Source organism: Heterodontus francisci, chromosome 19 (genome assembly GCF_036365525.1).
Source record: "Heterodontus francisci isolate sHetFra1 chromosome 19, sHetFra1.hap1, whole genome shotgun sequence".
NCBI classification, from domain to species: domain Eukaryota; kingdom Metazoa; phylum Chordata; class Chondrichthyes; order Heterodontiformes; family Heterodontidae; genus Heterodontus; species Heterodontus francisci.
This window is the reverse complement of record NC_090389.1, coordinates 52,383,818-52,402,577: the sequence shown is the minus strand read 5'-3', so window position 1 is coordinate 52,402,577 and position 18,760 is coordinate 52,383,818. Positions and strand designations below refer to the sequence as shown.

Genomic DNA, 18,760 nt, shown 5'->3' with positions numbered 1-18,760 from the left:
TCCACAGATGCTGCTAGACCTGCTGAGTATTTCCAGCATTTTCAGTTTTTGTTACTTGTAGAATTAAAGCAGCAGCCAGAAGAAATCAACTAGAAACTAACCTGTAAATAATTGATGATTCCTTTAAATAGCGCATGATCAGCTGTGCGAGGGCATGACCTGGAGTGTTGTGCTCCAAAGTGGCATGCTGGGGTTAAATTAGTGTTGCACGCTGATTGACATCATGATCTACTTGCTCCGCATACTTTTGGCGGACATTCACTGCGGGTACTCATACACTTACCAATATGGCGAATAGAGTGATTTGTCCCACAAATGTGTGCGTGCCGCAGATGCCATTTTGGAGCTCTCAGAGCACATGGGCACAAAATGATCCCAATTTCTCATCCTCGACCTCTTCAATTTATAGCAAGCTTTGATCTGAATAACTAAATTGTTTTCCTGATAATTCCATGAATTAAATTTTAGCTACAGTTTATAATTGCTGGAAAAGAAATATTTCTGGAATATTTTCATAATGGTATTGTACATTTAAGTATGTTTGGTCTTATCGATTTGACTTGCTCATACCACCAGTGAAATGGAACTGAATTTTACCAGCCCCTCGATGCCATGGGTCGTGGTGGGAAGGCCCGTAAAATGCTAGCAGGATTGGCCTGTCATGACCCATGGCATCAAGAAGGCCCCACATATATTAGTGGCGGCGGTGAGGCCTCGGTGCGGCCCCCCCCAGCCCCGCCACTAAGCATCAAGATCTTCATTAAAATATTGAAATTAGATAAATGAACGTGCAAATGAACTTACCTGCCCCCGCCGGCTGTCCCACACTAATTTTACGGCCAACCGGCCGCAACTCGCGTGCCTTCGGAACTCCGTTGGAGTTCCAGGGCAAGACACTGTTGGGGAGAGGGGAGGAATAAAATTATCAGAGAGGGGGGTGGGGGTGGTAGTGGGGAAAACTATTCCTATTGGTTGTGGGAATGGTGGGAAGGTTTTGACGGTCAATGATGCTGAAGATTGGGGGGAAAGTTCAGATTTTCAAAAGTGTTTTTCTGGGGGGATAGGTCAATTTATGTATTGAGGACTCAGTGGGGGGGGGTGGGAGAGGGGATTCAAAGTTAAATTAAACTTTTATTGACTTTTTTGACGACACTGGCACCTTCAAATATTTATATTTCTCCTGAAGGACTAGAAGCCCTCTAAAAATGGCGCAGCGTCTGCGTGGTGGCGCCAGACGCTGTTGCCAGGGAAGCCATCAGGACCAGCCACTCGGCCCCCCCCCTCCATTTAAATGAGCCCCCGCATGTAATATCGCGGGGGCTCGGCGGAGGCACTTCTATGTTGGAAGGCTGCTGACTTCACAACCTGCCGTCATAGAGCGCAGCGCGCTGATAAAATTCAGCCCATGAACTATTCATTCTAGTCTGCAATTGCTACATGAAGATTGCAATTGATTCTATTTTATGTACCGAAACGAATAGCATGCCAATCTCCTTATTTAAAACTCATGGAACTGACAAAGTAGGAGTGTGTGTTGGCAGTTTGTCACCTTATCAAGGTTCATATTGCTCTACAAGAGAAAGTTTGCAATACCAGACACCGTTATAGTGGTGTAGTGCTGTACATAGTTCTGTGCTCATAAGTCAGTTGATTACTCCTCAATTGTGGAGAAAAATAAGAAAACAAGCCATATGAGGACTGACTCCATATTGATTTTGACTTTGACTTTGGTGAAGAGGTTTTAACAATAATAGGACCCAGCAGTAAGCAGTCGACATTTCACCTCCAATAGGCCGATTTGGTAAGATACACAGAAGTGTTTACTTGCCAAAGGTCTAGTGATATAGATTGCTCTGCCCTAGGCATTCAATGACAACATATATAAAGTCATTTTATTCTCCTGAGTACTAAATGTCTTTTGAAGCTTTCAAAAGAAGTATTTTTCAGTGCTCATAACACCTGCAAAATTTATTTCTAAGCACTATTATAACAGGGTTAAATTGCTGAAATATACTGAGCCATAAAATGTTTAATTTGTAATGCTTTTCAAAGGTTTTAAAGGGACACTGTTTTCATGATAAATTACTTGTGGACACATGAGCCAAAACTACTAAACACTGCATTTAATATTTTAAAGTAGCTTGATACACATCAGCACAACATTTCTGTGTTAGGAACAATGAAGCACAGATCTTCCTTCTCAGCCAATTTATTTTAATGAAAATAGTGGGTAGAAATTGTTCCATGTTGTGTACATTTTCCAGACAGGGCAAAAAATTACCAATTTCACAGGACTATGCCTTGCACCCTAAGGCTGTCTCAAATAACTCAGTTTTCAGGCATATGCTAATTAGGAGCCAAACACCTGTCTAAGGACACCTCAGCAAAATTCACCTTCACTGTTGAGCCAAGTAAGTGCCGGGCCTGCTTTCCTCAAGCTTTGTTGGGATTGCTTCAGCCCAGCAAGTGGCTACCACCAAAATATAATTATTTTCTAAACATACTGTTATGATGGTGCTTCTATATTTTTTATTAAGTTTTTTTTGAGGACTCATGTATTTTAGAATTATGGACATTGTTTTATTTGGGAAAACTGAAAAGGACTCCATGGCTGTTTATTTTTCACTGGGGTCATTAAAAGAGATCATCAGAAGGTCTTTTGGACTTGGTTTGTAAACAACCCTTACTGGAAGTCACTGGTCTTCAGATAAATACCCAGCAGGGGATTTTTGACTTGGAGAAGATGTTTACAGAGAAGTGACTGGCCAAGATTTATACAGGTTAGGAGGCTTGACTTTTGAGATATTGGGCTGAATTTTACCAGCCAGTTGACGTTGTAAAATACTTGCGGGAGAGGCCCACCATGACCCACGATGCTGAGAAGTCCCCGCCGCATTTTACTGGTAGCGGTGAGACCTCAGTGGGGCTCCCCCACCTTCATTTAGATATTAAAATTAATTAAAACAAAATGCAAATAAACTTACCTGGTCCCAGCGGCCGTCCCATTCAGATTTTATGGCAGCCAGCCGCAACTCACGCGCCTTCGGGACTCCATTCCGAGTTCCGAGCTGAGACACTGGTGGGGAGGGTGGACTGAAATTAACGGGGGGGGGGGGGGGGAAATGAGAAAAACACTTCTTATTGGCTGTGGAGATGGTGGGAAAGGGTTGAAGGGCAAATGTGAAGAGATTAGGGGGAAAGTTCCGGTTGGGACTAAACTAAATTTTCTGCACATAGGCCAATAAAAAAAAACATTGCGGGGTTGGGAAAGCATCCAGCTTTTAACTTTTTTTTTTAAGAAAATGAACAATAATATACATTTAAGAACTCAAATTTTTGTTAAGGGCATGAAGCCCTTTAAAAATAGCGCTGGCACCCATGCGGTGGCGCCGGACGTCATTACCAAGGATGGAGCGGCTGCCCCCTCTACATCATCAGGGGTGGCCGTTCCGCCTCCTCCATTTAAATGAGCCACCGCGCGCAATATCGCGGGGTCTCAGCAGTTACTGATGCATGCGGGCGTGCCACCAACATCAGAGTGCACTGCCACAATCTGCGACGCACTCACGAAATTCAGCCCATCGTTTTTGGTTTTGCTTTGGACAGTCAGTTGGGGTGTGGATAGTGTTTTGAAGGCATTTGGAGAAAACCAGCCAAGAGAGCAGTCACCATCAGCACCCTCTTCCATCCCTTTGAGAACTTTCTGAGAACAGAGTGTAAGAAATAGAGAAATTGATGCTGCATTCCTCCTGAAAGGCCTGCCAGAAACCCCTGTTGCTGTGTTTCTTCTGGAAAGCCTGCAAAACCGATCCTCAACATCACCTGAAAAGAACTGTACTGGAAAGATCCCAGTAACAGCCGTCTATGCATATTTGAGATGCCAAACCAAAAAAGGGAGAACTGACAGCTTTCCATATCTTTTTTTTCTTCAAGAATTAGCAACTATTTGGCCAAAGTATTCTTTTCTGGGTTTTTTTTGTAACAGAGCTCTAAAAAGAAAACCTCTATTTTTTTCCGTTAACAGGTGTGTGTGTGTGACTAAAGTAAAAAGAAACTTTTGTATTTCACTCTGTGGGGTGAATTTTACGCCGCCCCAGTGGGTTGGATAGTGGTGTGGGGGCGCAGTAAAATTGAGCGGGAGGTTCCAGGAGGCTTATCCGTCCTGCTTCCGCCTCCGGTGAACTTTACGGTGGTCAGGCGGGGGGGGGAGGGGGGGGTATTGGGGGAAACAGCCCACCCCCCCCCCCCCGGCCAATCAAGGCCCTTAAGTGGTCACAGGTAATTTACCCATGGCAAGCGGGCGTGCTGGGGACATGAAAAGCCGCCCAGTGATTGGGGGGGACCATGGTAGTCAGGTGCAGGGTGCCCGATTGAGGGCCGCCCCTGCTTCCCAACCTACCCCCGGGACCCAAGACACTCCCCCTTCACCCCCAAATGACCACTCCAGCCTCACCAGGGAAGGACCGATCCCCCTGGCGAGGCAAGCCCAACTTACCTCATCTCCAGGCTCCATGGCGTCGGCTGGGCTTCAGTCCCAGCAATGGCCACCGCTCCCAGTGGCGCTGCTGGGACGAAGAGCTGCCGGTCCACTGATTGGCCGGCAGTTCACTGAGGCAGGACCTCCTCCCTCAAGTGGTTGGAAGTCCCGCCTCGGGACAATTAAAGCTTGGGGACCCGTAAAATACGGGACGGATCCCTGGGCTAGGCGGAAGCGGGTTCGCCACCAACTTTTACATTTGTGGCAAATTCCCGTCCGCTTAAGGTAAAATCCAGCCCTGTGTGTTAATGATTTGCTTTGTTACTGGTTATGTCTTGTTTTATAATACACTGATAATTTTGTTGTTTATTAAAAACCTGGTTGGTGTGTTTTATTCTGGGATAAAGAACAGAGTCTATGATTGACCATATTGGTAACTGGATAACAATTTAAATATATGTTGTGACCTGTGGAGAAGTGGAACTCGAAAAGACAGTGCACTCCTCCTGCCTCGATCATAACAATACTCTCATGTGAAGTCGGGAGGAGAAGGAGTGCATCTACCAGCTTCAAAGTATGTCGAGGGCTCCTATCTGCCCGCACTCGTGGACTTACCATCGGATCACTGCCAGCAAAGCCAGCAGCCAAAGTTGGATCGGGCCACTGGGGCTGCACCGGGGCTTAATAAAATTAAGCCCGACTCCCAATTGTGGGCAAGCCTCGAGCCTCCCAGTTTGATTGTGTGCTGAAAATGTGCCATCACAAATTCTATCCCTTTGTAGGCTCTGAAGGAATACTCTGTCTAGGTCTGATTGCTCAGAATGAAAGGGATCTTCAATTGGTGGAGGCAGTGCAAGTAAGAGCCATGAGGCTGATTCTTTGTAACAAGGGTCTGAGTTATGAAGAAATGCTGGAAAGACTTACAGCTTGGAAAGGAAGCCAGTGAGATGGGACTGAATCTTGACAGGGGCAGAATGCATAGGCAGAAGGAGGGGGTCAGAGTTTTTGTTGGTAAACCCAGAAGTTCATATTCATGTGGAGTTGCTTTGATAGGTTCCCGGCCCGAAAGTCAGCCTGATTGACAAGGCTGGCTTCCAGGTGGGTGGGGATCACTCCAGAGCACCTTCAGGAGAGAAGGCAAAAATCGAGCAGAAAATCAGATGACAAATATATGTACTGTGTCGTGGACTCATGTTCACTTGGAACCTTACAACCATCAGGGGAAAAAACCTTGATCCCATCGCACTAGACCCAATTTCAAACTCGGGTGCCAGAAGTAAAAGCAGGGTACTTAAACCTGCACCATTTAATTTTCCTATACAAATCTATAATTAACAGTCAGACTTTCTTCTCACAGTGCTTTGATTTATTTTGCAAAACATGGCTCCTTAATGAGAATGTTGATTTAAAAGGGTCATTTACTCTGTGATTGATTCAATCCCCATGTGTCAGTGTGCTTGTTTAATAGTGACCCAAAAAGGAACATTTTGATCATTATTGGGGTGTTCCAAACAAGAGGATTCTAATGAGGTATAGTCTTTCAGATTTCATTTCAGATGAACAAAATTCAATAATAACTAACATCTCTACCTCATAAAACATGGAACTAAATAGCAAATATACTCCTATTTTAAAACCAGAACTTGACATCTGGGAGCTAAAGAAAAATGAACAGTTCAGTTCAAACTCAGATATGGGGCAATCTTTTGTACTACATGATTCAGTTGACCAACCTTTCTTTTACCCTGCCTGGTTCCTCTCTTATTACAATCAACTCTTCCCTTCTGTGCTTAGCTGTGAGCTGACATCATTTCAAATTAAACCTTACAATAAAGAGGGACATCTGGTGCAACCTTTTCATGCAAAGGTTATAGATTTGTGGAATAAACTACCAGGGGAGGCTACTGTAGTTGGCAGTATAGCTAGGTGACAATGGGATGCATTTCTGAAAAGAGAATGAACTGATGAATATAAAAACATAGTTAAGTAGGGTTGAAATCAATCAAAAAAGAATGAGTTTTTGGTCTTTTCCTAAAAAAAATTCTGCTCTTTTCTTATTCTGGTCCTTCACATGCATCAACAGATTGTGGGGGATAGAAACCTCTGGTGCTGGACCTATTAAAAAGTTGAGGGGTTTGTTTTTTTCAACGTAATTCCTTTCAAATTAACATTATTGAGAGGAGCTTTGGAAGTATCATGATTTCTTTTTCAATAAAATGTGATCTCTTGGACAGAGTTTTAACTGTGTTAATTCAAAGAGAAAAATCTCCAGACAAATATGTAATTTTGAATTAGGAGATTGGAAATTCTAACCTTTTTTTAAACATACTGGATAAAACCACTCGTGGAACTTCTAATCCCACCACATTCTGATAATGGTATCTTACATACTGGGGGTAATTTTCAGCTTTCCTGCCTAGGTGTCAAACTAGTGCAGCAGATAGGCCACCCATTATCGAATCCACTATGGAAATAAAAATCAGGAGGGTTCTGTAACAGAAAGGCGATCTGCACCATCACTTTACTGCTCACGAGGTGACAGTCATAGAGAGATACAGCACTGAAACAGGCCCTTCAGCCCACCGAGTCTGTGCTGACCAACAACCACCCACTTATACTAATCTTACATGAATCCCATATTTCCTACCACATCCCCACCATTCTCCTACCACCTACCTACATTAGGGGCAATTTACAATGCCCAATTTACCTATCAACTTGCAAGTCTTTGGTTGTGGGAGGAAACCAGAGCACCCGGCAGAAACCCACGCGGTTACAGGGAGAACTTGCAAACTCCGCACAGGCAGTACCCAGAACCAAACCCAGGTCGCTGGAGCTGTGAGGCTATGGTGCTAACCACTGCGCCACTGTGCCGCCCACAGTAAAAATGATTTGTACTTTGGCAAATTGACTTAGCCATCAACCAAAGACGAGTAGGTCTAAACTGTCAACATTCTTAATTTCTGGCTGCATTAGCAAGATACTTCAACAACCAGGAGGCAAAGATTTTATCTCAACAGGTTTACGTTTTTGGCCATCAAATGCTGCCAGTTTTATCATTATGCTAATACATGGCAAGGAAATAGGGATAACATGATAAGTGCAGAACATTCAGCAAAAAGCTTCCAATTCTCTTTCTATGAAATACATAAAAATGTCCAATATAAGCAGAAAACTGGGTTGGGCACTGTAGTGTTGCAGTGCTTTGAAATTGCAATTGCATTGTGCTTTGTGTACTGTTGAGGCTGCAGTAGAACACATGTTAGCAAAGGGAAAATGGAAGTAAAACACAAGAATAAAGAAGACGCTTTATGTTCAACAGCCTGCTGCAGTCTTTGTCTCTCTGTCTTTGCCTCATATCCTATATTACACTCGGCTAAACCTCACTTCAGTGCTGAGGACATCACAGGCAGAGATCAGAATATTTGAGTATGATGAGTGAATGGGCTGGATATTCAATAGGAAGCCTTTTTGGAGACACCGTATTCTATTTTCTCTATATAAATCGATGAATAAAAGTATATTGACACTTGGTGTAGGCAATACCTTGAAGCATAGAACTCACAGCACAGAAGGAGGTCATTCAGTCCCTCACACAAATGCCAGCTCTTCAATTGGAGCCAAGTACTCTGATCAAATTTCCCTGCCGTTTCTCATATTCTCTTACATTCTTCCTTTGCCTTTAAACAATGCTATATTCTCTATCTCACCTCCAGCGCGTATCCATTGTCTCTCGAGATAAGGAGGCCCAAAAGAAAGAAAATAGCCACCTGTGGTGAGGCACTCCCTGTTCTCATAAGCCACAATGTGAAAAAATTCTTCTAATTTCCCCTTCATGCTTCTTGTGATTATCTTAATCTGGTACAGGTACACATTTCAATGAAAAATTGCAAGCACAGACCCCCATTCTTACAGGAACAAAGATGTTTTCACCAGGATTAGTCACTGACAAGTACATCCAAAAATATTCATATAAATGCTTTATTTAAGGGTGATATTTGAGGTGTTTTTCATTTGACGTTATCTTGCTCTTTCAATGTTTGAGACTCTAGAAAGACACTGACTTCACTGCCAAAGGGAGTACAGTGAGAACAGCCTTGCATTATTTTTGTAACATTGTGATTTTTGTGAAACTGGGATGCATTTGGATGGGAATTGTGTTGTCACTTTGCAGTGTTTAACAAATAGTTTTTCACAAACTGTGTCCTTTAAAGTTATAGTAAGACTCTCAACTGTATGTCTCATTTTCTCAATAATTTGCAGAAAGGAGCTATCCACAGTGTATTGAAAATTTAATTTCAAACTTATAATTGAAAGGCATGGTGACCACATTAGAGATTTTTCAGAATATCTGAGATCTTGGGGGAAAAAAATCACACTTTGCCAAGTTCCTAAAAGTTAGCTGATTATCATCCATATTGGTTATCCAGGTTAACTTTGGAGCCAGTAGGCCATAACCTCTTCAATGGAATACCATGTTGTTCATTAAAATATTAAAAATAAAATTTCAATATATCTGAGGTAAAACAATCTCCGATGATCAGGTGTAAAAAGACACAAAAAATATAAAAATCAGCATCACTTGTATGCTATTAAAAATGAACTTGTATTTATATTGCGTTTTATCACATCTGCCAAGACAACCAAAACACTGACAGAAAATGAATTGCATTGACCTGCAACCACTCTAATTATGTAGGCAAAAATGGCAACCATTTGTGCAAAGCAATGTTCCATAAACAGGAAATCAGATGAATGACCAGTTAATCTATTGCTTGGACACCAGGAGACCTTTTTGCTCTTTTTCAAATAGTGCCACGGAATCCTTAATATTCACCTAAACTACAGGCACACACCTGTTCAATGTTTCATCGAAAGGATAGTATCTCTATCAATGCAGTGCTCCATCAGCTATTGCAATGGTTTGTTGACCTAGTTTCATTTGCTGAAGTCCGAGAGTGCAATTTCAACCTACAAACCAATAGTGCTGAGGTTGCCCTCCTTACCCAGCAGCCAAGACAGTGCCTCTAATTATGTATCTTTACAGTATCCGTGTTTCTGCTGTTCATTTCAATGAAGAATTGTTCTGACAAGTCTACAATAGAAACAGTTCTGCTAGTATGTAGTTTTGTCTTGCAGATATACAATAGATTTTAAATGGTAGATTAATTGCTCCTATTCAGTCCTTTGTGAAGGGTGATCTGTTAAAAATCGCCTCGTTAGATGAACAATGAGCATTTTACGATTGACTACTCAAATCTACACAATGTGAAGCAGCACTTTGTTCTTTAAGTTGCCTTAAAATGTCCAATTACTGTAGCTGTTTCTAAATAGTTTCCCCTACAGCACAAAGCATATTTTATCAGTATATTTCACTTAAATGTGTACCCTAGAGAATCGTCAAAAAGTGAGGAAAATCAGTTGTACATTTGCAGGAATAATTTTAAATCAAGATATGCAAAATATTTCCTACACTTAGACATCTTATCCATGCAACTTGTCAAAAAGCTGCCTATCTCATAGGAGAAATTATTAATAACAGTATTGCTGAAAACTCAAGGAAACGAAATGGTTTCCAGTCAGGTCAGATCAGGGTCCGGATGTGTGCTGCACTGAGATCAGCCGCGGGAATTAGTATGGTTTTACTGCTGGAGACTGATTTAAAATGGTCACAAAAGCATCATTACAATTAGTATTTGTTTGCTGAATGAAAAATTCACTGTATTTTGCTAGCTTTCTTGTGATTAAATATATAACCTGAAAAAAGTCCAGAGAGTTGATTTTGCTCAAGTAAATCAGAGTGCATTTTCCACTGGTCACAGCTCATAATCAACAGAATCTAATCTCAATTTCCAGTGTAAGCAGTGAGAAGATTTATTCTGAAGCAGAACACCGTTCTGTGTTCAAATAGCATTTGGAGATGTGGAGGCGGGGGAGGTGTGAAAAGAATTAAACTGAATGGTTGAAATACCCCCTCTTGTTGCTGAAATGCTCCCTCTTTCTACCAGCTGTTTAGCTGAGCTTTTGATTTAAGCAATAGCGAAGTGTTATCTGATCCTTTTTATGGGTTCATTATCAATGAAACAGGCAAGCAGACTGATTATTTAGCATTTGTAACTCACTGACAGCAAAATCTAGGCATTGGAAATTTTTGTACACGATGGAAGTATTTGATGAATAAAATTTGTACCCACATTACATTTACAGTCTTCCAATATTGCAGTTCCCAGGGTGTAAATATATTTCTTTGCAGCAAAAAATTGCAATCATGTGAAAGGTACAGTGTTGATTTTAGCCCCAGCCGTCTGGCGAAATCCAGACGAGCGCTTGTTAAAAATGAGCAGGCCACTTCCATGCCCGGAACTTGACCCTTGCTCACCATATCCAATATTTACTTGTAAGATTCTGCAGGTAGATTGGGTGCTCATCTAAAGCTGGGGGGCAGCCTCACGATGGAGCAAATTGGGGTTCTAAACCTCAATAGGACCCTGACGGCATTTTAACTGGGCGAGAGCTTTCTCACCAGACTGAAGCAGATCAGCAGCTGTGGAAACAGATTTGCTCACCCTCCAAGATTATACTGAAGTCTCCAGGGTTTGAAGATTAATCACCTGGACACTGCTGTGTGTAACTCGAGAAAAATATTAGGGGTATTAAAAAACTGGTGTCCTTCTTATTTTCTTTAAAAGACTTTATTACTTACAAAAATACTGGAGATGGTAAATAGGTTGTTTGACGAGACAGAGCAGTTGGCGGCAGGAGGTCATGTGATGAAACCTCCAGAAATACATCGAACCAGAGTTGGGAAAGACAAAAAGGTCCTCCTCGATAAGTCAAAATGTTTACTGGTGGGGCCAACAGGAGCAGGAGTGCTTCTTTGCGCCTCTCAAATAAAGCCATGGCCACCCCTGCCCTGGATTCTCCACCTTACACACCCCCATCACTTACCTGGAAGCTACCTGGTCTTCCTTGCTAGCAGCTGCTCTGTGCCTTTTTCATGCCCATTCTAAGCAAGAAGTAGACCAGCAACATTTAAATTATGCCCAGTGTTTAAAAATTAGGTGTCTCCTTTTTAAAAATGTGTTCTCAGGGCATAGGTGAGATTTGCAAGTTTTTTTTCCATATGAGTGGCTTACTCGGCTACGTCAGAGACCACTAAGAATCTACCACATGGGGTTAGATTTTGTGCAGGAGATGGAGCTACTGGCACTAGGCCGGCCTTTTCATGCCCCCCACTGGAATGGTCCTCCAGTCCTTTTACATCAAAGGCCAGAATTTTTCGTTGGGCAAAGGGCCCCGCCCACCGGCCGAAACGTTGGTGGCGAGCCCGCCTCCGTCGAGCCTGGGGAGCCAGACCAGGATTTTATACTCCCTAGGCCTTTAATTGGTCTTGGGAGGGTCTTACACCTCCTTGAGGCAGGAAGTCCCATCTAATGGAGCTGCCAGCCAATCAGCGGGCTGGCAGCTCTTAGTCTCAGCATCACCCAGCCATCGGAAGATGATGAAGGATGGCCCCAGAAAAAAGCTAGGTTTTTAGGGCCTCGCTGGAGACAATCAGTCGGGCCCCTGTGAGGAAAGGGGGGTGGGGGCGGGTGCTGTGCGTTGGGGACAGTTGGGGCTTCGGGGGCAGCCCTCCGCGGGGTTCAGGGTGCCCGATCAGGAGGGATCCCCCAGCCCGCAAGAAGCCAGTCTGTCTTCATCAGGCGGGCTTTATGAGGCCTCAGCTGTCCACCAGCCAAGGGTAAAATACCCGTGTAAATTGGCAGAGGGGGGCGGGAACAGCCCCCCCCCCACCCACCTCCCACTCAATTTTACGCCACCCGCCCGCTCGTTTGGGGGGCACAAAATTCCAGCCTAAGTTTCATAAGCTGGGATCCTGCCTCCAACAGCTGCCAGCCAATCAGAGGGCTGGCAGCTCTGCGGTATCGGCAGCGCCACAAGGCGTGGTGTCCACTGCCGGTACTGCAGAGGCCTTGGACCCAGGCCCAGCGCTGGAACCTCGGACCTCAGGGTAAGTGAGGTGGGGTCACTGGGGCCAGTCTGGAAGGACCCGGCGAGGGGGCACGGGGTAGTTCTCATGCATTTCGGGGGAGGGGTGTCCCGGGGGTAAAGTGGTTCCCGGCAGGGGTCCTCTGTGTGCCCTTAGTTGACCATTAATAGGCCACTTAAGGGCTTCAATTGGCCTCTGGGTGGGAAGGCCCTCGTTGGCCTATCCCGCCCCTGGTGAGATCACTTGGCGATGGGGAGGCGACGTGCCCTTCGCCCTTCACCACAATTCTCTGTGTCTCCCCGCCTCCGACCCTGCCTCAGGGGGCCCAAAATCCAGCCCATAGTGTGGAGTCATGTGTAGACTAGATCCAGTAAGGGTGGCAGGTTTCCTTTTCTGAAGGACATTAATGAACCAGTCATATTTGTATCACAATCCAGCAGCATTCATGCTCATTTATTAAATTCAGTATCACAATTTGTCAGGTGGGATTTGAGCTCACAATTCCTGGGTTGCCAATCCAATGTTATAATCAATACAAAACTGTAACCCAATATGTATCTCTCCAGGCAGGGCATTTATGCAATTTTCAACTAAATGTATTTGGTTGTCACCAATGCTGTCTTATAAGATGTAAAGAAACATCATCAACTGTAATGATTTTGGACACTAAAAAAAATGTATAGCACAACAAACAAGGACCAAAAAAAGCAAAAAATGCCATGCTAAACAAACTGTACATTTCTATCCTTGACACATTAGGAATTATTTAATCGTAATTGTTATATTGCAGCATAAATAGGGACGCATGGCCAGATACAAGCTGTCAGCTTCATAAAAGGTATAAAGGCCAAATTTTCATATCTCTTTAGAATAGCTGCATCAGTCAATTAGAGAAATGAAGAGTCATTGCATTTGAATGTTTTTTTTTTAGCCTGTGGGATGTGACATTTTTCATTTCTGCTTTTAAAAATTCAGTCCTGTAGGAGGAAGAAGCAAGCTCTTGAATACTCTGTTGACTTAACCTTTCCACATGGAAGTACAATGGCTGCAGAGCAGGACACTTAAAAATATCAAACCAATACACAAGCACTGCATTGGATATTGCCCTATGACACTTTGCTACAGATTTGCTTTTCCTTATTAAACTAAACAACAGGCTAAAGTTTAAAAATTTTGTGAATTGGATCATGGACTGTAAAACTGCCGTCTAATAGTCAATACAGATACACTGCAAAATGGATTCTTCAAAGATTCCATTGGATTGTGATTATACACTCAGGACCCCAGATGTGACATTTAGCCTCCACAGCATTACCAGATGTTGTATCTTTAACTCACAAGCCGTACATTGCAGCAATGAACATGTTCTGCTCAGCAGTGCATAAGTACTTTCCTAATAGAAAATTAGAAAAAAGACTTGAGTTCACTTGACTAGTTTATTAGAGCTGACATGATCACAAAGGACTTTGTGGCCTATGTAACCTTTTGCGCAGTCAGAGGTAGGATACTGATTGCCTTCATTAGCACAGTTGATAATTGAAGAAAAAAAATGACAGGATAGAAAAGGTGTGAAGATCTTGTCGAGCTAATTGCACCACCAGCTGCTTGCTGTGCTTCATGCTGTAGCTGTTAACTGACCATTGCAGTCATCACTTTCTTTGTTTATAAAAAGGAAGTAACGAAAAAGCTCTTCAAATCTACTGAGACCATTTACCACATTATCTCTAATGATGTTCATTGAGTTTCATTTTATATTTTACTAAAAGGTTAATTTGCATTAATTCATTTTAAATGCATTTGTATGGCAAAGATTATACTGTATCTAAGAATGTACAAATGACTGATTTGGATACAGGTTTACACTCCAGTCCTCCTCCTGACTAATAATGGCGTTGTACAGGCTGCAATAAATACAAAACAATGACTGGCTTAATTTGACATTCCTGCACATCTTGTTTTCCTTAGTTTTTTTAGGGCACATCTCTCTGTTGCTGGTAGGCTGCAAATGGAAGCCACATGGAGGGGTAGGTGCAATGTGGGCCACAAAGGAAGGGGAGGTTGGCTGCAAACGGCCTCAGGGCTGTTACTAATATTGTACCTGAGCTTTAAAAGGCCTCCATTGTTGTAAAGCTCAGATCCTGATCGGTCTTGTACTGAAACGTTCCTGTGTAATTTTAAACACTTTTCTGTGTGCTAAATTGAGCCAAGAAAGTAGGGTGCTATTTTACCAAATAAATACACTTCTATAAGCTCTTATTTTATTATTCAAGCTAATTTACATTGAAAAACACCAGATTAAGATAAGTCAAGTACAAAAGATCCATGATAAACTAAAAACTAACAATGCCTGACACACCCCATTTCTAAAACTACATTTTAATGTTGTAATTTTCTGTGTAAATTAACTGTGAATAATAAATAACTACTTATGAAGTGATTGATAGTATTTATTATTAAGCAGCAGCATCATAATTGCAATGCTTCCAGGCTGCCCATCATGCAACATGCTGATCTTCATATTTGTCTTGCTTGCTGATCTGGAGAAGCTGGGATATCCATTTGATGTATATCAGAACAACTCCAACGACTGAGAAAAAAGTTACCTCTTGAACATAATAAACAAGTTATGTTTTATAACTTTCTCTTTGGTTGTGTCAAGGTAACCTTTATTAAAGGTTCATTTATATTAAACTGAACTACTTCAGACAGAAGCAATTCTGTTTACCTTGGCTGTTTGTTCTCTGGAATCCAGCTCATTTATATCACTGGAAGATTTCAGAGCATGATTAGCAACACAAGAACTGAGCACGTGCAGTTATTTAGAGTTTCTACTTGCGACTTTCATTTCCATTTGCAGACATTCCACAATAGCTAGCATTATAAAAACATTGGTTTAAAAAAGTGGTTGAGCAGCCAGAACAAATTGGCAGCTATTGAGATGCTGCAATGCTTTACATTAGCCAGCACTAGACTGACAATGCTGTTGGAAAAACCAGAGCCACTGGCACTGCCTCATGTATGATACAGTGCTGCTGCCAAAGCATCAGTGATGTTAGTGCTGTGATGTAAAATCAGCATCAATCTGCCCTAATATTACAAACATAATCACTGCGTTTCCCAGCCTTCTTCAGTACTTACTAGAACTCAACTCTTCCCAATTTTTGCAACTTTTCCTGTTCTCCTTCCTGTCATTACCATTCTCTTCTTCGTCATTCCAAAAGTCTCCCATTATATGTGTACTTCTTCACATTGCTGTGTAGTGGTAATTCCCATTTCAGTTTGCAGTAGCATTCATCAGAATAACATCAAAGATCTTGTTTTTTTAAAGAATCATATAGCTACACATTTCTATTGGGAGGAAATGAATTGCAGTATCAGTCCTCCCTTGACAGTTGTGAACATTTTAACTTGAGAGCAGTGGGCTGTGCAGGATTTAAAAGGGAGTTCCTCACCACTAAGTTCCTCAACATGGTTGGGGATTTCCTGCAAGTTTTCATGTATTATTTGAGTTACTTAAGCTTCACCTAATTTAAACATAGTACCTGAGGTCAATTTGGCTTATGTCCCTTAAAATTTGAATTATTTAAGCCATATAGTTTTGGTCATGCTTCTAATATTTTAAATTAGGAAAAAAATTATTAAAATAACTTATTCTTAATAGACTTGCCAAAATGAATGACAAATCTAATAGCATTGGCTGCTCCCAAAGCAGCTTGTAGAGACAATTCATAGCAATGGCATAGAATGCTGTAACAAGCAAATCTTTTCTTGACTCATTGTTCACACCCAAGTTAGTGCACTCACATCTGCTGCGAAATGACTGACTTGGCCTTCTACACAGTAAATGACTTTCACCACGTTAGAAACAAGTTGCACAGCTTCCAAGCATGCAGAGGTAAACAAGGTTAGTGAGCAACTCTGGAACGGGAGGGCACAGAATACTGGGATATTAGGGGAGGGAAGGTTACGAACATAGGATGCGAAAATCATTTGCATAGGCTTGCTAGATGGCCTTCCTGGCTTTCCCTAGGGCAGGTTGCGCCTCTAGCATGGCCTGCGTGGCCCACAACATTCTCCAAGGATATGTCTGCATGCGGGTGTGTTCCCTGTGTTGCCTGAATCAGCGCTATCCTGACATTACACAGCCCAGCAGGCTGATGTGATGCCACAATCCCAAATTTGGACAAAGAAAGCCCTGGCAACTCCTGCTTCGTTCAGTAATGAAAAAATAAGCTTGAGGCAGAACGATAGTCCCTGTAGTAGCATTATTTAAAAGGCCAGGCACCGTAATTGCAGGTAAATTAAATCTTTGGAAGATTTGCTGTCGTAAAATGTTTGAAAGTACACTGGAGTGTTTTTGGAGGTGTTGTGGTGAGCTCCTGCATTTGCTCGAGATTGTTGCCATATCGTCAGAGGGATGGCAGAGGAGTAGATGAGTTGTATACACAAAGGCTGCAATAGGTATGAGGGCAGCAGTGGCAGTGCCTCTAGCTCTGCAGGATGATAGGAAACTGGAGTGGAGGCTGCAGAGGGGTCAGGCTGTGTGCTATGCCCTCTGCTGAGTTGGAGCCAGACTTCTCCAAGCTCCTTGACAATGACAGGAAGCTGCCAGGCAGGCCAGCTAATTCACACAGAATCTATGTGCATGCCCATTCAACATTCTTCCGTATGTCACCCCATCGAGGTCCACATCCGAGTCCTCTACATTAGTACATGTCTGCCACCTCACCCTCCGGTGAGCTAGCAAACGATCCATCCTTTACCCACAGCCTGACTGCAGCCCGCTTGTGCTCAGTGACTCAGCAAATTTATATTTGCTTCCAAGGTACGTGCAGTGCCAGTGTCTGAGCTGTTGGCTGTGAGTGACAGATCAAATGATGGGGCCTGTTCAAAAGTACTGTTCTCTTGCTCCCTTTCCTCTTCCTGGGGCTTCTGTGGCTGGGCAGGTGGCAGCTCTTGGATGTCTGAAAGCAGGAAATCAGAAGGGAAAGGCTGGCATGAGGGAAAGGTGTTGAGGTGGAAGGCAGGAAGTCCATGATCACACCATCTTTATTTTGCTCATCATGCAAGACAGCAGGATGAGGGTGAGCTGGGAGTTCAGAAGGGGCATCAGGCAGTAACATACCGTTATCCTCGATGTTCTCAGTGACGCCAGATATCATGGGCTCTATTTCAGCCAGCCCCATGATGCAGGGAACCAACTCCTACGTAGCGTTCAGGAGATGGAAGTGTCCATGTCCCCGACCAATGCTGCTCTGCTCTGTCCTATTATGGGTGACTTTGTCTTGCAAGAGAGAAGGGAAGCATGCCAGTGATTGTGTTGCACTGTGTTTGGGTGATGTCCCTGCCATAGTTGAATAGCTGGAGGTATGTGGAGGCAGTGAGAGGTGCATTTGAGGTTTCCAGCGTTGGTAGGTGTGTGAGGGTAAGGTGGAGTATCTGGATATTAGGCTCCTCCATGCTGAGTGCCAAGAAGTGCAGCTGGGTGAGTGGTTGGGCTATGGTGTATTGAGCTGTGTGAGAGGTTAGCAGTGTGGTAGTTGGAAACGTCATGTGAAGATGCTATCACTGACGTTGACTAACCGGGTGAGGTCATCAGATCTCCTTTGGAACTGCTACCAGGTTCTCGGGTCCAGACTCCAGGAATTGACCTTTCTGTCCACCTGTTTCCACTCCCTTCTGAGGGTGGTCCTTGTTCTCCTGGACCCCTGTGGAACCATGGCATTTCTGCTCTTGCCCACCTGCACTGTATCCATCAGTATGGATCTTCAGTCTGCCCTGCTGCTCCATTTCCAAGAATTTCCATTGCAGCAATTTTTTTCTGCAGTTCCCCTTTAAGAGGCAGCCTCCCTTTAAGGAGAGCAGGCTATCTATATCATGTGATTGGTATACAAAAGCTACTGGGGCCTCCTGTTGTAGGCAGAGCTTGCCAGGAGTGTTATGGAGCAGAGAGTAGCGCTGGAGGTGCACCAGCTAGCACCATAATCATTCAGGTGAGGTGGCTAAATGAATTTTGTGTATTGTCCACCTAAATCTGAATGGGTGTGTGCAGGTTGCGAATCGCAACCTCCACACCCAAAAGTGGGGACAAATACATTTCTAACACATTGTAATTAATGTACTGGACTGGAAAAAACCATGAAGGTCTCTCAAGTTGATCCAAGAGCACATAAAATATAACATGATTCTATCCCTCACCACTCCCTCTTAAATGTATTGACAAAGAGCTTTGCTTCTGGGAAGTTTATTCCACCCATTTATTATCTTTTGCGTAAAGTAATTAAATCTAAATA

At 43.1% G+C, this 18,760-nt stretch overlaps 1 protein-coding gene across 11 annotated transcripts in view; it reads right to left on the bottom strand.

Moving 5' to 3' along the window:
- The window catches only part of fhit (fragile histidine triad diadenosine triphosphatase), a 1,297,392-nt gene that overhangs the window by 528,423 nt on the left and 750,209 nt on the right, over positions 1–18,760 (bottom strand). The window contains exon 1 of one of the 11 annotated variants that reach the window (XM_068051610.1): positions 15,606–15,771. The exons of the other annotated variants lie outside the window; for them this stretch is intronic. The gene's annotated coding sequence lies outside the window, so the exon portion shown is untranslated. Of the gene's footprint in view, positions 1–15,605; positions 15,772–18,760 lie in introns of those variants that run through there. 11 annotated transcript variants of the gene reach the window in all.